Genomic DNA, 15,427 nt, shown 5'->3' on the forward strand with positions numbered 1-15,427 from the left:
CAGGTTTCCCCCATGACAATAAAAAAAAAAAAAAAAAAAAAAAAGAGGCTACGAACAAGTCAAGCAGGGCTGCGAACGGGTCAGTAACGGCTGCGAACGGGTCAGGAGAGGCTACGAACGGGTTAGAAACGACTGTGAACAAGGCTGCGAACGAATCAAGAACGATTTTCGAATGGGTCAAGAACGGAAGTAAACAACGCAAGAACGGCTCAAGAACGAATCAAGAACGATTTTCGAATGGGTCAAGAACGGAAGTAAACAACGCAAGAACGGGTCAGGAACGGGTCAGGAACGGCTACGAACGGCTCAAGAACGGGTCAGGAACGGCTACGAACGGGTCAGAAACGGCTCAAGAACGGCTACGAACGGCTCAGTAACGGAAATGAGCGTTAAAACAAGCAGCGACAAACGGCGATCGAGAAAAACCGACGAAGCGATGAAACAACATAGTTTGGAGAGACGGCAGTTGGTGAACAAACTGCACGCCCCGGCGAGAAAAAATTTTCCCCGAAGACATGTCATAGTGCGAGGATATGATGATCTGTGGCAAGCCGACATCGTCGAGATGCGTCCGTACTCTCGTTTCAACAAAGGTTATCACTACATACTCACCATCATCGATGTGTTGAGCAAGTACGCGTGGGCAGTACCACTCAAGAATAAAGGTGGAAGCGAGGCGGCTGACGCTATCGCCGAAATAATTCGAGATAGCAAGAGATGCCCGAAAAACATGCAAACTGATATGGGGAAGGAATTTTACAACGCCGACGTGCAACGGCTTATACGGAAACATAACATCAATCATTATTCTACATATTCGGTAATGAAGGCATCGGTCGTCGAGCGATTCAATCGTACGCTGAAGAACGACATGTGGAAGATGTTTACGCTGAATGGAACTTACAAGTGGATCGACGCGTTGTCGCGGCTCGTATCGGATTATAACGCGCGCAAGCACCGAACAATCGGCATGCGACCCGCCGACGTCACCCCCGCGATCGCTGATAAACTTTTAAAAACAGTATATAGTAACAAAGATTGCCGCTCCGGCGAAATTCAAAGTAGGTGACTCGGTACGCGTTAGCAAGTACAAGAAACTTTTCGAGAAGGGTTACACGCCAAATTGGACGACGGAGGTTTTTAAGATTGTTAAAGTGCAGCGTACTAATCCCGTAAGCTATCTACTCGAGGACTATCGCAAAACATCTGTCGCTGGAGCGTTTTACGAGTATGCATAGCGCGAATTATCCGGATGTGTATCTTGTGGAGAAAGTACTGCGCAGGAGGTGACGAGGTTTACGTGAAATGGCTGGGATTTGACAATTCGCACAACTCTTGGATACATAAGGATAATACAATTTAATTCATACAAACTGTATTTATTAATTACTCAAAAATTAAAAAATATATAATGTGTACAACATATAAAAATATATAAGATCTTTATTAATACATCCTTTCCTTTCCAATATATGAAATACATACACATATGTTACATAACATTAGATCGCACATACATTATATTACATTATATTTTATAAGGGTATCTGGTAATGTCCGCATGGTAATGTGTCGGTCGAATCAGATATGATATACCGCTTGTCATCGTACGGACTTAGAGCAATTTTCGTCTCGTGAATGGTGTATACTTCATGCAATTTCGATCTAATACATGACTGACTACGTGTCATTTCAATCTCTTCATTCAGGCACCGCGTGTAATCATCAATCGTTATCGTTCTCGCAACAACGTTACTCTTGACACCTTTAACCTTATTTGTATCTTTCTTACCATCTACTCGCAAAGCGTACATTTTTGCTCTAAGTCCTACAAATTCAGTCATTATCGTACCGTTATTTTTATTTTTCATTAGACCTGGCACCTTTTTATTCACAAGCGGTATACCGTACGCGTTGTCAATTGGATAATCGCTCGTATCGAATCTAGCGATATCGCGTTTCATATTTTCATACACGTCTTCGCATTTAATATGATATATTAAACTATCTGTATCGGCGTACATTACCCGACATCTGTCACGATAGAGCGGTGACATGTACTCGTAATGAAATTCGTACAGACACACTTTCGATATGTCGAGTATACACATACCGACATAGATTGGTTTATAAAATTTTACCTCGAGTTTGCGTAATTCTACAGCAATTAAATTTTCCGAAAAGACGCTTCTACTGTGAAAATTTGGTTTAGCAATCATCGCTTCTGCTCCGTATCGTCCGTCCCAATGTGTGATGAGTTTCACATCGATACGATTACGCACATTTTCCATCGTTTTGCCAAATACTGCATTGTTCATTAATTTGTACAAATTTTTCTCAAAATCATTTTTCGCTTGTGTTCTAAATTTTGTATTTAGTTCAATGTAATCGCGGAGCCATGCGGATTGAGTGAATTGTAATACGCGATGTATCTTTACGATACGGAGACCGTGACGCGTGCACTGCTGCAGGTTGCGGTAGTGTATGACGTAACGCTTCTTATCATATAGCGTTGCGAGAAGCTTATCTTCCCGCTTGCCGGGCGGTTTGTCACGTGTCGGGCAAAACGGTAGGTCAGTGTGCGTGTCGTGAAGATGTTGTGGATATTCTAAATCTACTTCGAGGATATAGCCTGTAGGTGAATCGAACGCTATTGACGAGATGTCAAAGTTAGATACATCGTCGACCCATCGAAAATCGGCATATGGCAATGGTTGACACATTGCCCATCCATACAAATTATTTACATCTAAATACATTAAATATGATGATGGTTTCGACGGATCATACGATTGCATGTACTTGTTATTAGCATGGGCGTATCTATTGGAACATTGACTTAAACCACCGCGTATACCCCGTTCGATTAACATAACCATGTCGATATCGGTAAGCAATTCGAATGTTATATTTGTGTGTTTTAACATGACATCCCATGTATACCCGGGAAGAGTATAATAATATGCAGGGTCGAGTCCATAACTCGCGATCTGCTAATAACATGACATCAATTTTTAATTATAGATCACTATATTCGCCTAGCGTTTTAAAGGAGAATCGGTTCCAGACGTTCTCGGCGTGCGCGTAATCACTCTCGGATACAGTGTCACCGGTTAAAGAACTGTAAAACGATTCGCGCGGCGGTAAACATGTATCTTGCAATTTGTCGATACAATCTATATATTCGTATGAAAAGACACTTAATTGATCCGTGTTAATAGATTGAAATTTTCTGTCGGTAAATTTTGAAATTCCGATTGTAAAATTTTTAGTTTCTCTTTATTCAAAAAAGATGCTAATTTATCAAGACTTGCAGCAAGAAATTTATATGAATCGATAAAACGTAATTTTATATGATTTTTCGAATTGTCTTGTGTCAATTTAACAGTCTTTGTAAATGAAATATATTTTTCTTTCGTTATCGGAAGTAATTCGATTTCCCCTTCGAACGCTATAACTATATCCTCGATAATGAAATGCGCGTCGTAACCGGATAGATTATGGAAAACTATTGGAATACAAAAAGTTTCTTTATAATTTAGATTGCAATTTGAGTGCGCGGGACCTCTGTATCGTCCAGTCAGATGGCAATGATCGCGTACGCGTGTATCGTCTTGTACGAATGGTTTTTCGCATATATGACAATGCGTTGCGCTGTGAAATTTTTTCCACTCGTCTAATGTTAAATTTACCATGGGAACATTTGTCGTTAAAGCAGTCTTTATACGTAACGCTAAATTTTTAAGTTCTTCAGCGAACCATGAAACGCAATCGACGCTACGGCGAGAATTATACGCGGATAACGAGTTGTCGTACGAACAATGCATATAATAAGCGATGCTGAATACCTTGTGATGTTGATAATTTGTCGCTTCTTCGGTCTTTGCCAAAACGCATTCCAAGTCGGCGTACACTACAAACGGAAGTCGCTCCTTTCTGTTGTAGTTGTCAAACGATAACCACTTGTCTTTATCGCTTGGTAACCGGATAGCGCAGTCGTTTATCTTTCCGCAGTCTACTGTATGTGACTGCAACTTGTTCTCCGATCCGAAATAGTGCAAGCATCTATGAAAGAAAAAAAAATTACAATTATATTTTAATATATAATTTGCAATAAATATACACACCGATCGCAGATATATTTCTTGTTACCATTTTTGCTCAATTGCGTGTTCACAAGACGGGATAGATTCTTGATCCACGCGAAATGTCCAACGCTTTTGCTGTCTTGCACATACAGCAAGTTGACATGCTTGTCTTTCTTTTGCTCCGAAAGACGAATCGGGACGATGTCATTCTCAATACTATATACATTGATGGAGATATTATTTGCTAGTTCAAACTTTTTGATTTGATTTATGGTCACTGGAAACTCAATGTATTGGAGATTCAGCACTGTCGTGTAATGAGGATATGACGATGTTCTCTCACTATATTTTGCAACTGGATGCAGAGCGGCCACCACTGACCACGCGAAATATGCATTGTCCATTGATCGCACGTTCACCACTGCTCTCTTCGTCACAATTTCTCGCGGTAAGTTTAGATAACACCCTGCGCGCATTGAATTATACTTGTTTATATTTATAATCAAGTTAATTATTTGTGACAACGCCCAACCACTATCGCGTTCTTGAAACTCTTCTAGCGATGCTAGCGTGGGCTCGATAACGCGGCGCTCGTACCACTCGTGTAAATCGGACGTGCGAAAGAGTTCATAGTTTTTTGTATTGACACTTTTATTGGCGCGTTTATCACCGGATACAAACTCGCCATTAAACACGGTGTTCACTTTTACATTAATGTGTTTTTGCATCACTTTCTGCACGTGTTCGATCACAATGTCTTTGGCATCCTCGAGAAATTGACGAGGTTCGATGTAATTATTGTTTATTACCGCACCGGTCAAGATGCGGCTCTCGAATGCCGTATCAATCTCTCGCCAAACGAGTCTTTCCGCGTTATTATCGCCACTGTAATTACCACCACTGGTTATAAACTGTCTCTGCAATCGAGTCTTTGCACCCTCGAGTCGCGCGATTCTAGCCACCAAAGATTGTCTATTTCCAATCGAGAGTCGCGGACGCTTGACACGACTGCGTTCTTCAAGCAGTTTGATAAAGTCCTCGCAGCGCAGCGCCCATTCAAAATATTCGCCCAAAGTGGTGACTTGGCGGGACCGCTCCAACAGATCGCGTTCGTTCTGCTCGATGTTTTCCATTATTTCTTTTATTCACTATTATACCACTAACACTTCTAATACAAGAAAGTAACCACTAAACTTTTTTCACTGCTGCATCTATACGCTTTCAAATCGTACTATGGTTTGACGCGCTCTCATCCTCCTTATATATTTCACCTAACTCTGTCTCCTTTTCTAACATTTGGCGTATCTCAAAAGATAGTTTCCCGAGATATCGGTTTTATGGATAGAGGAGTAAGGACACAAACTGCCGAACGTTGGCGCCGATACGTTGCATTCTTCCTTAAAAAATATTAAGAAAAAATGTTTCGCTCTCGTTTTTATGGGAGATTTTCCGCGAGGGTACAAAGCTGCCGAACGTCAATGCTTTTGCACCTAATCACGTTTCAACATGTTCGTCGCAGCGTTGGCCCTAAAATCTTCATTTCTTTCCTAATGATAAAATGTCCATAAAATGAAAAATGGTTTTATGGATTCTAGAACGCTCCGTAATAAAATTATACTAATGAGGGTACAAAATTGTCGATCATCGGCGCTTGTTCTATACCTTTTTGGGAAAATGTCTAGGATCCCTCATAAAAAAAAAAAAAGTCGTAAAGATATCCATCTACAAATATTGCACTCATATAATAAAACTCCCCTTCCTTTGTCGAAACATCCCCTCCACCCGCGTGACGTCAGCCCCCGCGCCTACGAGATACCCCTGCGCCCCGCACCCCCCCTCGGAGCCCCATGGGTTAGAATTGGCATAGTATATCTACTGACGTCCTGAATTTTTACATAACTATTTATAAAAAATACTATTAACGCGAAGCAACGAGCCATCAATTCCGCAAAACTGATCCGCGCCTCTATCGACAGGCGAACATAATTCACTCGGAATGTTATTACTTTTAATGAGGCTGATCGGTGATCCCGAGTCGACCACCGCACCGTCGGCACGATCATAATTCGCGTTTTCGTCCGCCGCCGAGATATTCACATCAACCATATAAGGCTCCGGAAACGCACCGGGCCGAGCCACATCCGTCAAAGCGATCTCCGCCGATTCCACCACCGCGATACTCGCATCGACTATATAAGGCCCCGGAAACGCACCGGGCCGAGCCACATCCGTCAACGCGATCTCCGCCGACCCCGTCGCCGGCCTCGCCCCCGCCGGCCTCCCGGGACACTCCGCCGCCAAGTGCCCCGACGCTCCGCAAAAATAGCACGCACGGTCCGTCGGCGGCCGCTCGCACCGCGTCGCAACGTACCCCACCTCGTCGCACCGATAACACCGCACCCGCCTCGATTCTGGCAATTCGGCTCTCCCGTCGGCAGCCGGCTCCACGCCGACCTCTCGGCTTTCCGTCCATCCCGGTCTCGCCGACGACGCCCCTGGTCCTCCACCGACAGCGGGTCTCGTACTACCTCCTCTCCACCCCGCTCCTCCGGTTCCTCCGGACGGTCCCATCCTTCTGTCTTCTCGCTCGATCACAATGCTCTCGAAGGCCTCCAGTAATTCCACCCCCGACCGGAACCTCATGAGACGTGCCTGGTTCCGCAGCTGCACGTCTACTATACCCTCGACGAGGTAGTCGAGAAGCTCGTCCTCCGCCACCGGGACACGATTGGCAAGAATCACTTTTTCGTGATAATAATCGCAGAAGGGCTCGTCCCCCCTCCAAACACGCGCCTCAAATTTCCTCCGGAGCGTCAGTCTAGCTGGGCGTAAATCGAACATTTGCCCCATTTCTCTCAAAAGATCTTCTATTCTTAGCGTTAGATGTTCGGTTTTTGAGTAAAACCACGCTAATGCACGTCCTTTCAAACGGGAGCCAATTAGAATTCTGGTCGCGTTCTCGTCAAGTCGGTAGGTGTCCCGTAGAAGCTCGAGCTGGCCTCTCCATCTCCAAAATGTATTCTCGCTCGCGTCGAATTCCGGCAACAACTCTTTAACGCCTCTAACAACCGCACCACCAGGCACCGACGCGCCGCGAGACAGTTCTCTCTCTCTCACCAATATTGATCTCTCTCTCTCCCACAACTCTCTCTCCCTACGCACAAGAATCAGTTCCGCGTGCTCCAAGTCTCCGAGCTGCGAAGCGCCTCCACGCTCCCGCATCGCCGCGGTCTGCTCCACCTCGTCCTCCATCGCATCCGCACTCCCGGCGCCGGGGTTCGATGCACCAGTCGAGCGCAACGCCTCCCGTTGTCTGCTCATCTCCATCCACACGCTCGAATCGCCGTCCTCCTCTATCCGCTGGATTAATTCGGCCTTCGACCCTCCGGTCGGCAGCCCCTTCGCCCGCAGAGCCTCCTTCAACTCAACCACTGTGAAGTCGCTGCCCTGCACGCTCATGCTGCAATTTCCTCCGAGCACTTGACGCACGAATTCACTATCCCACTTCTGATTTTGTTAGCGGATTTCGGATGTCGATAGGAGACTCGTATATTAAATATTCTTCAACTCGTTATAATTCAGAATCGTATATAAACACTTTATTACTTTACTCTTATAAATTCTCAGAGAGAGAGCCGCGTATGACCGAGCGGTCGCCGTTTATATACAAAACAGTTCAAACGCTTATTCTTTTAAATGACGTCAATCACGGCAGGGCACGTTTCGTCAGAAATACAAGATAAAATATCGAAGCAACGGACAGATATAAGTATATACGAAAACACGACAACGACCCGACACGATAATAATAACTATACATATAAGGTGATTTCCCGAACATCCCGCTACATTAGATACCGCTAACAAACGAAAAATTAATTTTCGCTAAAACAACTTATTACGCACTGATATCCGCGTTCAGCTCTACAGCCCGTTTATATTTCACATATTTATATTTAATATTAAGAGTCTCTTTAAAATTTCTTAATAATAATTATATTGATTAATTTTTGTTAATATTTGAAATTATTGACTTTTTAATTTTAATTATTTATATTGCAACGGAGCCTTTCGCGAGCTCGGGATAACGCAGTCGGGATCAGGGCTCGTGAAGGGTGAGACAACGAACGCGGTAATTATAATTAAACAAACGAACTTTATTTCATGTATGTGTAATTATGTACAAGTGTGCGTGTATGGGTGGTGTGAAGGCATATGTATACGTCGCACGCGTTGATAGATATTTGACGATCAGCTGACAGCTGTATCTCGGGGTTTAAATCGCTGCGGTGTGTGTGTGTGTGTGTGGGTATCGGTTTGTATTGATTCGTACGGTGGTATGTATCGGTGTCGGCTCGCGACGCGGTTGTGTTTACACTACCGCTAGGCGCGGGTGTCGGCGCGACGCGAGGGGCGGCCGGAGTTTTTGCCGGTGCGTGCGTCAGCGCGTACAGAGAACCGCGTCGGGCAAGAGCGGCCGCTCTCTTCGATATATCGAAGAGAGCGCGGTCGACCGGCACGCTTAAAATGCGAGGCGGGCGTCGCGCGGTGTGTTCCGTGGTGCGGGGATCCGCGGCGGTTCGCGGCTATCGTATGGACGGCGTTCCACGGCCGTCCACTTATGCGCTTGTGAACGCGCGAGGCGGGAACGCAACGGCGGCCGAGAAATCTCGGCAAAGGTGGCGGAGCTCCACCTAACTGTCGCCGATGCGCTTGGTGCGAGAGACGGGATCTATGTATCTCGAGACAATCTCGGGAGAGGCAGCGAACTCGTCTACCTCGGATACATAGGCTCGTAGGTTTTGCGGAAACCGGAGTTTTGAGTACGAAGACTATCTTCGCAGAGGCAGCGAAAGCGTCTACCTCGATCTCTATTCTTCGGTGGGGGGGGGGATTCGGTGATACGGCGGAGTCGGAACGGTATCTGAGAGAGCTCTTATCGCGAGCTCTCTTTTTATACGGATCGAGTAACGGGATAGGAGGCTGGATCGAAGGGAGTAGGGGCGATAAGACTCGGTTTCTTTCGGCGCGCATCGGGCGTTTTCGGTGAACCGTGTTTAACGGTTTGATTAATTTTTGGCGCTTGGCGCCTGCTGCCCTGCCCGGCCGGTGTTCGCCGGGCGCAGCCTTCCAACGGGTGGGCGGTCGGGAAGGACGCGGAGGTGTCGTTACAATATTTTTTAAATTTAATTAACATACTGAAAAATATTTAATTAAATATTCAATTTAATTTACTTCTTTTGAGGATTCTCCTTCTGTTTTGCGTTTATTAGGATGTCGTATTCCTTTTAATAAATCTTTTATAGACATATGTCCATCTAATTTTTTAATGTTATTAATGTCATGGACTAATAGATATATTAGATTGCCTGTAAAATAATAAAAAGACATTACTTGTCTGTACTGTTCCTATTATTTCGATTTTGTCGTCTTTTGATAATATATCTAAAGCATAATAATCATCTTGATTGAAATTCATAATATGAACTTCTACTTTATAAGTGCCATCGGTTATGGACCCATAACCGATTACTTTATTAATTTTATTATCATGAATTTCTGCGAAATTCGATTTCAAATAACCTTCTAAACCTGAAAAATATGTAAGCATATATGTAATGTATATATGTAGATATCAAAATAAATTATTTAATAAACTTATTATTAAAAATAAAACAAGCAATTTAAAATAGAAATTATCTGATTTAAAAGAATCAAGTAATATAGAAAACATATAATTATATTATATTAATATAAATAAAATCATATGATGTCAAGATGCATTAGAGATGCATAGATGAGCAAGAAGCAAAATTATAAATTAAAAATTAAAATAAAAAAAGGAAAATGTGTGTAAAAAAAGAAAAAAGAAAAAAGAATCTTGAACAAAACACGAAACATAAGTGATTGACTCTTTTTAAAGTAAATGCTAAAAAATTACTCCATTAACTTCAACACAAAGGTGACAAACTCAAAAGACACAAAATCATCTTATACCATGTAATATTAAAATTAAACGTAGAGAAAATTAGTATTAATAAAAAATCTTTATTTAATTTGAATTGTTTTCTTCAAAGTTTATCGGTTCATGCTTTAACACTATATATGTACATATACAGAGTGTCCTAAAAATCACGGAACAATTAAATATTTTGAATATAAAACATTTTATTGAAAAATGTTTTATATAAAAGTTGCAAGGTTTTAAGTTGCACATTACATAATAATATTATTATAACCTTAAAGAGTGTTGTCTACGTCACGTGAAGATCACTTTCAATCTTTTAAATTGAACTCCCTACTTTTTATTATATATTATTCTTGTAGTTTATTTCGAATGATTTATAAGATATTTTTTTATATTTTATATCAAAATACTATAAATTTCAAGTCTCATAACTCGAAAAGTATTTAATGAAAAATAACTTGGTAAATATGCATATATATACATATATCACAATAATTTTTAGACCGATTTCGATAACTTGCGTTCAGCGGAATAATTAATATATAAAGCTCCTGGCTCCTTTCCGACCATGTCGAAATCATGACGTCAGAGGCGAGAAAACACACGCTAAAATTTCTTAGATGCCATTTCCAAATAAAAAAATATTTCGATGAAACAGCACTTCAGATGGCTTTAGCACACTCTTAAAAAACCCTGAAAACTATCCTTTCCCCTTTATAATCAATCAACAGCTGTAAAATGTAATATTATGAAGCCCAGTCCGTCTGGTCTTTGCACATGCGCAGTCATTCCGCATGTCAAAGTCTGATATCTCGATCATTTTACAGATGTTGATTGATTATAAAGGGAAAAGGATAGTTTTCGGGGGTTTTTAAGAGTGTGCTAAAGCCATCTGAAGTGCTGTTTAATCGAAATATCTTTTCATTAAAAAATGGCATCTAAGAATTTTCAGCGTGTGCTTTCTCGCCTCTGACGTCACAATCCAATATGGCCGCGCTGAGCACCCAGGAGCCTTAACTTGCCGTCTTATTCATCGATGATGATGCGTTAGATCCATAGACATAGAAATATAGATATATATTATATATAATTTATAAATAAATATATTTTATATATTTATAAATAAATTATTTTATAATAAATATATTATATATATATATATATTAAATATATTTTCTATATATCTATGGTTGGATCTAAGATCGTCTGTGCACGATTAAGCTAGGAACCGGCAGGAAAATCACCTCGACTTTTCTCAGAGTAATTCGACTGTATTTTTCTCTAAGATTATATGGGGGACAACAATATTTTACAATAAACACTATATTATTTCGTGATCCGAAAGCAGCGGACGGACGCTCACGGCAGACGAGCGATCTGAGGTTTCGTGAGGTACCGCGAAAAGAATCAAAAACAAGAAAAATATTCCGGCTTGACTGTCATTGGCGCGCTAGCGTGGCGAGAACGACTTAGTGGTCGTTTTTTGCGGAGTTTATATACAATCTTATTTCTAGAAGGATCGAGATTGTCCGATTTTGTTCTGTTTTGGAAAAGGTTGACAGCTCCTTTGTCTCACATTATAATTCTCCGCTCAACCGACCGCTGTCTGTTTATTTTTCGAGAGAGTCGCGCGCCTGAGAGTCGCGCGCATCGAGTCGGTGACATCCCGCGCGGTCCGGTGAGGCGCGGGACGAGAGGGGTCCTGCTGCCGCGCGCTATTCCTACATGCTCGACTTTAGGCTGGGGACTTTACTTCCTTTTTTTCTTATAATTTTAAAGGCGAAGTCTTAAACATCGTCATAACGGTATAAATAAACAAATTTAGCGACTATAAATAAAAATTGAATATATTATATATATATATATATATATATATATATATTACTTTTGTAATGTTCTGGAATGTTGCTGTAACATTCTCATGAAATATTACAATTGTATGTTTCTGTAATGTCTCTACAACGTTACATTGCAACTTGCAAGATTGTAACATTGCCGCAATGTAACTGCAATGTTCTGTGCTGTATGGGTATATATACCATATAGTTAATGCGTTTTACTTACTGCGAAATGTCCCGTTTATTCTGTGATTTATTATATCGCACTAGCACTTGTTAAATATTATTTTCTATTATATATATAATATTGTACTAGCAATAATTGTATTGCTAGCATTACTACATAAAATTTGTAGGTTAAACTCACCTCTTGAAAATGTTATTTTTATGATATCTTCTCAAATGATATCAAATGGATCTCTCATTAAAGATATCATAATTTTGTCTGGTTTCTGAGCTGCCCATATAACAGCGCATGCGTATTTGGAGGCTCAGAAATCACACAACATATATAATGATATCTTTCATGAGAGATCAAACAGATATCATTTAGCATGATATCAAAAAGATAACAATTTCAAGAAATCTCTTAAATGAGATATCTTAAAGAATTCTCTTAGTAGATACCTCTAGTAAATGATGATTATGAGATATCTTCTGGATATCATTTTCAAGATAACTATAAATAATGTTTTCCTTAAAAAGTTATCTTAAAGTTTTCATTCTGACAAGCGTGTTATCTGGGAGACCTTATATAACGCAAAAATAATATTTTAACATTGTTTTACCGTTTTATTGCAGATTGAATTTTTGGAATTTAAAAAATGCATCGTCAAAAGAAACAGGATGATGAGATAATAGATGACATCTTACTTAAAATAATCATTTCGCATAAAGCGAGTATTATTGAAAGTAATAAACAGGGAATTAAAAAAATTAAATCAAAACATGCCCATATTTGACAAATTATAGCTGATGAGATGGAAGAATATGTCAAGTATATTCCAAAATCCATCTACTCCATGGTTATATGTAACCGAAAGGGTTGGCGGGACGCGTTAGACGTCCCTAAGCCATCCAAGATTAAAGAGGTGAGATAGAATTTTCGATTTTTTATTTTGTGAGTTTCGAGACAGCCAATCAGCATCGCGGAAAAGCGACAACAATGTCAATAACATATGCCTTTTTTAAAACGGGGATTTATTAATTAATTTTTAATTATATATAGGACAAATTGATCGATAATCTCAATCAGCTCACAAAAAAAAAAAAAATGAACAAGATGATAACACGATGAAGAGGGATAAAAAAAATATTGAAACAATTATAGACAAATTCATCACAAATGTTAAATTACAACAAAAAGATAGCAAAATAAAAACGCAGGCGGATACTCATGCGGCATTGTTCGGAAAATACAAGGAAGGACTGTCTACATCGTTAAATTATAAGGCGAGTAAAATAGCTGCTGATATCTTATGTTTTGTTTTATAAAAAAAAATCTTATATACACATATAAATTACATATATAATATATATATATATATATTCAAATTTCAGAATTATAACGAGAAAAAAACAAAAAGCCTTAAAATTGATCGAAATAAGTATCGAACAAACTAATAAAATAATAAATAAATTAGAATTTAATTTAGAATGCCTTCAACAATTTAAAATTTCTATCGAAGAATAATGAACATGCTCATTTTTTGTATCCTCTTTCTTCGCGATGGATCATCACCATATGATATACGCAGCGCTTGTGGACTCTTTAATTTTGGATGTCTTACGGATGTCTAACGCGTCCCGCCAACCCTTTCGGTTACCTGTAACCATGGAGTAGATGGATTTTGGAATATACTTGACATATTCTTCCATCAGCTATAATTTGCCAAATTTGGGCATGTTTTGATTTAATTTTTTTAATTCCCTGTTTATTACTTTCAACAATACTCGCTTTATGCGAAATGATTATTTTAAGTAAGATGTCATCTATTATCTCATCATCCTGTTTTTTTTGATGATGCATTTTTTAAATTCCAAAAATTCAATCTGCAATAAAACGGTAAAACAATGTTAAAATATTATTTTTGAGTTTTCCTCTTTATCCTTGCACCATACGACATGTCTATACATTCAGCATTTTGAGAAGCTCTTCCAGCACCTGCGATGGAATACAACACTTAGCGAAACAATTAATAATAATTTGATAATTATATGAATGTCAATTTGCAAAGAATAATTTTATTTTTATTTTTTAAAGATAAATAGTTGGAGAAGAATAATTTGTGTCGTTGGCGAGAGGAAAGGAGATCATACAGGTAAGCGATATATGCAATAAATAAAAAGGTCGATATAACGGTCTTTTTTAAGAAATAAACATTTATTTTCTTCTTTTAACAAATCAACAGCGTAGACTATAGCGTCTAGAAACTAGTCTCTCTGACACGTTTTTTTACTTGGCTAAGTAAAAATGCAGCAAAATGTGAGTATTATATATGGGAGAGGCTCACTTGCGCACAGTACAATTGCACACGTTGCAATTGCACACCGTGCTATTAGACACATAAAGTTGCGCACAGTTCTTTTGCCCACAGTTCTTTTGCCCACAGTTCTTTTGCGCACAGTTCTTTTGCCCACTGTTCTTTTGCCCACCGTGCTGGTAGGCACCCCTACCGGCGGGGCGGGTGCGACAGGGGGGGGCCGAAGGCCCCCCTTGCACTCCGTGTGTGTATGAATAGAGCATGTGTGGCGCATTTTGTCCAATTGCACGGTGTGCAAACGAACGGTGCGCAAAAGAACTGTGGGCAAAAGAACTGTGCGCAACTTTATGTGTCTAATAGCACGGTGTGCAATTGCAACGTGTGCAATTGTACTGTGCGCAAATGAAGGCTTCTCATTATATATATATATATATATATATATATATATATATATATATATTCATATATATTAAGTATGATAATATGCTTAGCATGAAAATTTATACACATATGTAAACAGATGTTTTCGATTTTATATTTGAATTTTATTATATTTTGCATGTCCAGAAACAACATACAGGTACAATACCTAAGAAAGCACCTCCTTCCAAAAAGACAATTATAGATTATTCACACATGCATAAATTATATGTGCTTGATAAGGATGATAATTGTGTTGTATGTATCCTGAAAACAGTACACATTGCAAGTTTAAACTTTTCCATTATCATTATATACTTTATTATTTATTTTTATAGGATTTAGAAAAACAAAAAATCGATGATGCAGCTAATAAAATTGAAAAACACAATAAAGAAAAAATTACATATCGGTTAGTATCAGAACCAGAACAATTTAAAAGGTTTGATATATCAATAATAATAATAAGGAAAATCAGGAATCTGTGGTTTCAGTTTAAAAATCTTTTTCTGTTTTCAAATTTAGTTCAAGTCAAGTAAAAGAAGCAGAGCAAAAACGGGTCAAAGATTTCATTACAGAATATGAGAAGAAAATAAAGTTAGTATTTTTCTGTTAATCTTTTTTATATTT

This window comes from Prenolepis imparis, unplaced genomic scaffold, assembly GCF_030444845.1.
Source record: "Prenolepis imparis isolate NDT839.2.m4 unplaced genomic scaffold, iyPreImpa1.0 SCAF_10, whole genome shotgun sequence".
NCBI classification, from domain to species: domain Eukaryota; kingdom Metazoa; phylum Arthropoda; class Insecta; order Hymenoptera; family Formicidae; genus Prenolepis; species Prenolepis imparis.